Source organism: Quercus suber, unplaced genomic scaffold, assembly GCF_002906115.3.
Source record: "Quercus suber isolate HL8 unplaced genomic scaffold, Cork oak 2.0 scaffold_105, whole genome shotgun sequence".
Taxonomy (NCBI): Eukaryota; Viridiplantae; Streptophyta; class Magnoliopsida; order Fagales; family Fagaceae; genus Quercus; species Quercus suber.
Window position 1 is genome coordinate 124844 of NW_027069570.1, and position 8126 is coordinate 132969.

At 31.5% G+C, this 8126-nt stretch overlaps 1 long non-coding RNA gene across 1 annotated transcript; it reads left to right on the forward strand.

Moving 5' to 3' along the window:
* The first annotated feature begins 1828 nt into the window (after window positions 1-1828).
* LOC112022771 (uncharacterized) lies at window positions 1829-5853 on the forward strand. Its single transcript, XR_002883969.2, has 4 exons — window positions 1829-2187; window positions 2419-2512; window positions 2628-2689; window positions 5722-5853. It is a non-coding gene; the product is annotated as an uncharacterized LOC112022771 (long non-coding RNA).
* Window positions 5854-8126: the final 2273 nt, after the last annotated feature.

Sequence of the window (8126 nt, forward strand, 5' to 3'; positions counted from 1 at the left end):
GTATGAAAACCAATTTCTTAACGACTTTTGATTTGCTCCTACAATCAATTAAGAAATTCACAACAAGTTGGATCAAATTGTTTGTGTGTCTTTGAATTGCAGGTTTTTTTATTTATTTATTTTATACAAATGCATGAAAGCAATATGTCAATCATAAGCATAAAGATGATTATAAGTTCAGACATTGACAAAAAAATGGAGATACTGCGGTAATAGATTCTAATAACATTTGTCCCTTTAGTAGATTCTAATAATGTTTGTCATTTTTGAAAATCTAAATAATTTATAGGATTTTGGCCACAAATATTTGACATAAAATCTACAATGTAAAAATAATTTTGGTATCCCACTCTAGAAACAGAGGACTATAAAAACTTTTAGCTAGATGCACACCATTTTTTTTTTTTTAAGTCTTCCTGCAATATTTATGGTTTCAGTTTGAGACCAATATAATTTAATTATACTTTTTATGCAAAGCGTAAGACCAACATACTTTTAGGCAAAGTTTTTCCATGCATTGCACAGGTTTCCAACTAGTTATTATAGTTGCATATGTTAATAAGTTATGCATACACATTCCATCTAAAAACACAATTTCAATTCTATATTATCGATTAGTGTCTTTGTCTCGGGATATTTGCCATCTAGCATAATTTTCAAAGACTATTTTGTTAGTAAGCACAAATTTGAAACCATTTAGGAAACTAGCATTTCAAGTTCGTGAAGCTCGAGTTCGGTGACAAACTCAAGCCCTAAAGACTCGAGTTTGGACTGCTAAGGTGGAAAAATTTATCCACATGGAACTCGAGTTTCTTAGACTCGAGTTCCATAAAACCAGAACCAAATACAAAGAAGAACAAAGAAAGAAGACGATTTGTAGATCTGAAGAAGAACAGAGGAAGAGGAAAATGATTTGGAGCTTCGAAGAACAGAGGAAGACGATCTGGTTGGAGAAGAACGAACACTAGGTGGACGATTTGGTCTTCAGATCTGTAACGCCAAAAAAGAACGAACAGATGTTTGGTGGGCGATCTGGTTGGAGAAGAACAGACACTGGGTGGAGAAGAGGAAGAAGAATGGAAATAAAATGGTGGAACTCAAGTCTTAAAAACTCAAGTTCCACGTGGATTTTTTTCCACATCAGATGTCATCACTTACAAATCGAGACTTGGAAACTCAAGTTTTATACACTCGAGATGCTAGTTTACTGAATGGTTTTGTAAGCTGGACAACTAACTAAAATATTATAAAAATAATGCTAAATGCAAAAAAAAAAAAAAAAAAATTGTTTTTGTCTGATGATAAAAAGCTATCATACTACTTATGAGTAATTCTTAAGTACTCTCGGAGAACAGAAGAATGATGCTCTCTCTTTCACGTTCATTATAGGGTTCACTCATTAAATTTATGATAAAATCCACCTTAAATGTGAGAGAAAAGAGCACAATTTTTCCATAGTCTAAGACTACCTTAAAATTTTCCTACTACTGCACTGCACTTTTATGGCATGGGTCTTAAATGTAGTTGTAAATGTACTTGTCTTGTCTGTACAACGCATATATATATATATATATATAAAGAATCTCCCCACCATATGAGTAATATATATATATATATATCTACTAACTATATAAAAAGAGTGAATGCCTCTACAGTGAATTTTTAGTTTAGTCAATCACTGCCCAAAACTCACAATTTCATCTCATCTCGTCATTTGTTTTATCTTTATCTTATCATTGTTTTATTTGGGCTTATATGGGCTTTAAAGAAAATCTCTTATAGTTCACCAAACGTTTTTAAATTGGAAAAAAAAGCAAGTTTGGCAGGCAAAAGTGGAAGAAATATGTTCTTCTTCTGGCAGACTCTGACAGAGAGATAAGCTTAACTGAGTACGTGTGTGGTGCCATTGCAATCCGTACATATTTGAGGAGATAAGGCTCAAAGACAAAGGGTTGTAGGTTTGTAGGAGTAGAGGATTGTGTGGTTTAAAGGATGGCCGTGGGTTATGTGCTTTTCTTGGAAGTTGAGATTTTTGGTGAAGATTGTGGGTGGGTATGGGTTTCTTGGAAGTTGAGAGAGAGAAGTAAAGGATCAGGTAAAACTTTTTGTTGTTTAGTGGTTTGGCATTCTCAACTAATTACACAACTTGAGACCAAGCTATGATTTTCATGGCAAAATAATGCTCAGGTTGGTATTTCTAACTCTTAGATCCACACCTCTCCTTAAAACCTCTTTTCCTTTCCATGGGTCTGATTTTTGGGGGGCAAAATATTACTTTCTAGGTCAAGTATCTGTTTCGGGGAAAAAAAAATTCTTGGGTTTTTTCAATTCAATTAGAAATAGAAAAATTATGCCATGTAATTGATATTTGACATGTACATGTTATTTATTACCTTTTAACTTTTGCTATTCAACTAGCAATTATGGACTGTGGCTATGATTTGTTGAGCTTCTTTGAGTTGTGAAAATGAAGCTCTCTCTTTCCAAAGACTACCGATCACACATACAGCAAGTAAATCTCTTTGTAGCCTTTTTTTCCCCCCACTTTGATTCATTCATTCCTTCTATTTGATTGTGTTTCCTTGATAAACCTTTTCCAATTTCTTGTTTTTTTTTTTTCTTAATAGAACAACATCCTGGTGAGGTCAGATTTTCATGGTTCGAGGACATGAAAGCAAATGTCCACAAGGTTCTTTTCCTCTCTTTCTTCTTTTGATTTTATGATTTGAGAAGATAATATTGAATTGCATGTGATTGAGTTAGTAAATAGGATTTGGGATGGGCGAATTTTTTTGCATTCAAAGTTTCAATTTTTTTATAAAAGTGCTTATGCATATACATGTTTGTGAAAATGCCAAAAAGGGCTATTTATATTTTTTGTTCTTTGTGCATAATTTTTCCTTTCCTTACCTTAGTTATGTAATAGGTCATGGTAATGTTTTTGATGTGTTTGGATTTGGTAGGCTTCTTGTCATGGCAATAGCTATGCTTTGCCATGCTTGGCTGAGCTTTGCATTTTGAGGATAATGTCTTAATTCTCCAAGAAAAGAAAAGAAAAGAAAAAAAAGATAAATTGTTGATATTGGTCTATATGCATGTTTGTCATGTTTGTGAAGCTTAGGCTGTGTCATTGAGTTCATGACAGCTTGTCCACAATGTGTTGATGGGTTGTTTGTCCAACAATTCTTTAAGTACTTTAGCCTTCTTGCTTAAGCTCCCTTTGTTAGATCATGTCTTCATTCATGATGAACAACATCTTTGCCACTAAAAGTCATAAAATTTTTTAACATTGTTAGGACATATATGTTTTCACTTGTTAAGAACATATGTCACTTATTCATGTAAATTGGCTAATCCTTTGACAAAACGCACTCTACTTGTAATTGGGTAGTTCTAGGTGTTTTTAATACTTCAAGAAACAAGGTTTCAAGGTCAAGTGTTGAAGTTATCAAGTCTTTCCAAGAAAAAGCAAGCTGAAGTGCAATTTCATTAAAACTCGACACCTGCTCAACAGCTACCTCGACACCTGCTATCTGTCGAGATTTAAAAACTCAGATTTCCAATCTAATTTTCTTGGGATCAGTGAATATGTTTTTGGGCCTTCTTTTGTTCTAACCCTAAACATATAAAAGGATTATTTTAAGAGCCGTCAAGTGTGACACAAGTTGCAAAATCATTGAGCAATCCCTGTTCAAGCAAATTGTGATCAAAAGACGAAGTTCTTGACCTAGTTCATCTTCCTTCAAGAAGTTGCCGTGTATTTGCACCGTAGGGTTTTGTAACCAAGCATCTTCCTGCTATTCATCATAAAGGATGAACTGAAGAAATTTGCAGTCAATCTTTCTTCTTAAGTTGGTGTTCTGAAGTCGCGTACTGGGATCCGCGCATTGGTTAGTCACGTACTTGGGAGCCGTGCATCAAAGGTGGGAACTGTCGCTACAGATCAAGTTCAATTGGGTATTGGGGTAAGGGTTCAACTGTAGGTTGGTAAGGTACTTGGGATTCCTTTACTTGTAACCTCTTGATTTGATAATAGTGGAGTTTCGGGAGTGGTGACCTGAAAATCACCCGGTGGGGTTTTTGCCGCGAGGTTTTTCCCCATTCGTAAACAAATCACCGTGTCATTTAATTTTCGTTGCATATTTAGTTTTTGGTGATTTGTTTGTGCTTCCATGCAATTGCATGATAAATTGATTAATTAAAAACTTGGCTAATTAATTAATTGGTTTTATCACAACGGGTCATTTAGTTTGTGGCCTATCAAACATATTGAATGGCCGAGTCTTATCAATTTTTTTTTTTCATAAATGATAGATACGTAAATTTTATCAATTTGAAAAAAGAATTATTACACTTTAGAACACACTACATTTACAATAAAGGACAAACTAACTCTATGCCGCTTTACCAAACCAAAAACATAATGCTTATCAAGTATCAACCAAAAGAAACTTTCAGAGTTTCTATGCCAAACCTGACAGAACAAAAGGGCCCAAACATTAATAGCAAAAAAAGAAATGCAATGAAATGTAGTGGAAAAGAGCAACAAACCCTTATTTTCCTTAAGCTTGCAAGATTTCGCGTGTTCAAAACATCTAGAGTTATCCATGAGCGAAATTGAGAGTTACTCATGCACAATGGTTAGAACAAGATTCAACTAATTTACACTTCGGCAAATAATATAATACATAATAATACAGCTTGTAGAGTTGTCATGCCTCCCAGCTATTATGAAGAATCATTGGTTCTAGTTTGTTTTCTTGCTTATCTTCTAGAAAGACTTGTTATATGAATTGGCATTTGGTGGAGTGTTAAATGACAAAGGTGAGTGTTTTCTCACTATCTCATGTAATCAGTGTTCATGGTCACTACTATGACAAAATGTTCCCTTTTTATATTTTCTTTATCACCTATTGATATTTTGATGTAATTTTAAGGAAATTCAAAGCTAGTATTAGTTCTAAGAATATGGACTAATGCGTACCATAGATACTCTAAGCCATTGGTAGACATCATAAAAGCAACCGTAGTGATTTCAAAATTTTATGCTTTGTATTTGCTAGCTTATTAAAATGTCCATACTACTTATCCTCTCTTCTCAAAGGAATTGAGAAAAATGTAAGAAAAAAGGATTAGGGATATGAATTTTGAAGTTCTTAGATATCTAATCTTTCTCAAATATAAAGAAATTATTCTAATTTGGTCTTTTGTATATATGGAAGCTATTTTGGACTTTGGTTGCTTCAATGATGGTATATATAAAATCTCTCAGTTTTGATTTTCAAAAATGCAAATACGCTCAACTTCAAACTTTTTCCTCTAAATCTCAATGTAGGCTGCACTCCAAGTTATGGATTCTACTTCATTGGCTTGATTGGATTTAATTTTATATGTTTTTTCAATTTAAGTATATCATATTTTTGCAAGTGTTATTTGAGGTTCACTATGTGATTATGTAAGTTAATTTAGCTTCATTGTGTTATTTCAACATATCTAAACTGGGTGTTTGCTTTTTGTTTCAATTTTTGTTTTTATTTAGAATTTTATTTGGTAGTCATGCTTGGAAAGTTGGAATGGTGATATAGGGTGGTTTATTTGTTACCTAACATTGATTTTTTTTTTTTTTCCTTGCTTAAAAGGGTATTCACTAAAACTAAGTAAGCTAAAATGTAATATAGAAGGTAGTATGAATAACAAAAAATTTGTTATGGATGGTTGTAGGTATTTGATGAAGAGCTTCTGTTATAGCATATGACGACATTAATTGCAAAAAATTAAATATTGTTACAATGTCCTAGCAAAACTCGATTGGTTATTGTTGAAGGACGATATTTGTAACTTGTAAGCATTCTTAGAAGTTTTTATTGAATGAATATTGTTTTAACAAATATGGTCTAAAAGACTATCGTAGTATAATAGATATTCATATTTGAATATTTAATCTAAATTTGTGTAATTAAAATTTTTATATGAATGAGATTAGCATTATATGACATACATTTTTTTTCTTACATAGTGTCATATTTTTTTAAATAAAAACTCTATATCAATTTTCTTACTCAAGTCAAGGGGCAACCCAACTTAGTGTATATATATATATATATATATATATTTTTTTTTTCAAAGAAGGACATTTTGTAACTCTCAAGATTGGAAGAGTAATGCATTTTTTAAAGCATGGACGAGGATCCCTACAATTTGCATGTACAGACAAAGATAAAAGCAATATAATAGTACTCATAAAATAAAAAATTAGTTTTCATCGAAAGCAATGTTCTGTCACCCCGTGAAAATATTGTCAGATACGGATTTTTCTTTTCATTTTTATAATCTTACAAATAATGGGATCCTCAATCTTATCTTTTTCTGGTTTTTTTTTTTTTTTTTTCCTTTCTTTTTTTTTTTTTTTTCAAAAACCAAAAAAATTATTTACAAAGAGGATAATATTCCTCTGGTCATGACTTACAGCATGCAAATTTTTAATTGAAGTGCGAAATTAAATCTTACCATACCAATATTGTTGTTCTAAAAATATTGTCAGATCTGGATTTTTCTTTTCATTTTTATAACCTTACAAATAATGGGATCCTCAATCTTATCTTTTTATGGTTTTTTTTTTCTTTCTTTCCTTTTATTTTTTTTTTTTAAAACCAAAATTTTTTTTTACAAAGAGGATAATATTCCTTTTGTCATGACTTAACAACATGCTAATTTTTAATTTAAGTGTGAAATTAAGGTTGCGTTTGACATTGACTTAAAAAATCAATTTTTTTTTTATAGAAAAAAATCAGTTTATTTTACTATTTAGCTTATTTTGCTACTATTCATAGGTCTTACTGTACTATTTCAGCTAACTTTTACTTTTATCTATAATATTTTCAGCAAAAGTTTTCAATTTCAGGCTTTCAGCTAAATAAGTTGTTCTCAAACGGGCGAAATCTTACCATACCAATATTTTTGTTCTAAATTCTTGGCCTTTTAGGCTTTGTTTAGTTGGAAAGATAAAAAAATAGAATAGTTGAAAATATTTGTATTGTCACTTGTTTAAAATTGTTAGTTAGAAAAAAATTTTAAATAGAAATTAATTACTGACTCAGCAATTTTAAACAAGTGAAAGTTTTTTAGTAGAATGGTGGACAAGCGACGTTGTCCACCAAAGTACTCTAAAATTTCTCCTATTTTTGGGCCGAGAGAAAAACTTCTTTAACCCTATTATCCTTATACCCTATTTTCCCCCCCTACTAAAAAAATGGCATTTCTAGTGTTACAACCATTTACTAGCTTAATTAATCATAGTACAATAGAGAATATTTTATCTTGTTATATACAATATTTTATATTTTTCCCTAAGTAAATACCACATCTGCCATCGACTAATTTACAATTTCGCAAATTGTATCTAACTATGTGAAATTGGTTGATGGATGCTCTTAACAGTGGTCCAAAATTGTCTCAAAAATTAAGTTGGTTAGGCACTTTGACTTATATATAATTACCAAAATCAAAATAAAAATATGGCAAAAAAACATATGTGGAGATTTGTTTACAAGCATTGATGAGTATATTAAATTCTTTATTAAGATGCTTACAACTTACTAATAATAAAAGAAAACAATTTTACAAAAGAATCATACAAATTTCCGTAACTCATAATATAAAGGAAGAGGCTTAGGTCTAGTGCTTTCTATGCACTAAACCTGATGGGATGTTACCACGTGACAATATTTAGACACATGATAGTACCCTACTGGGTTCAGTGCGCTAAACACTGGACTAGAGCTAAACCATAATATAAAATAGTATAAGAACAATAAATTCTAAATGCCCACCATCCTCTTTGGAAAATAAAAAAATAAAAAAACTTTATGAGAGGCTGTACATATGCTCAAATAAAAGAAATGTCATACTCTTATTATTAATTCAAAGTTTATCCCAAACACATCACCCTCTCACGTAATGGTAAGTTTTTTGCATGAAACCACAAATGAGATTCACGAGTTAGGATCTCTCTCTCTCTCTCTCTCTCTCTCTCTCTCTCTCTCTCTCATAACATAAAACCAAAGAGAGCTTCATATGCATATACACTTAGATTAGTTTAGAGTAGAAATTTTATCTTGTATAAAAAT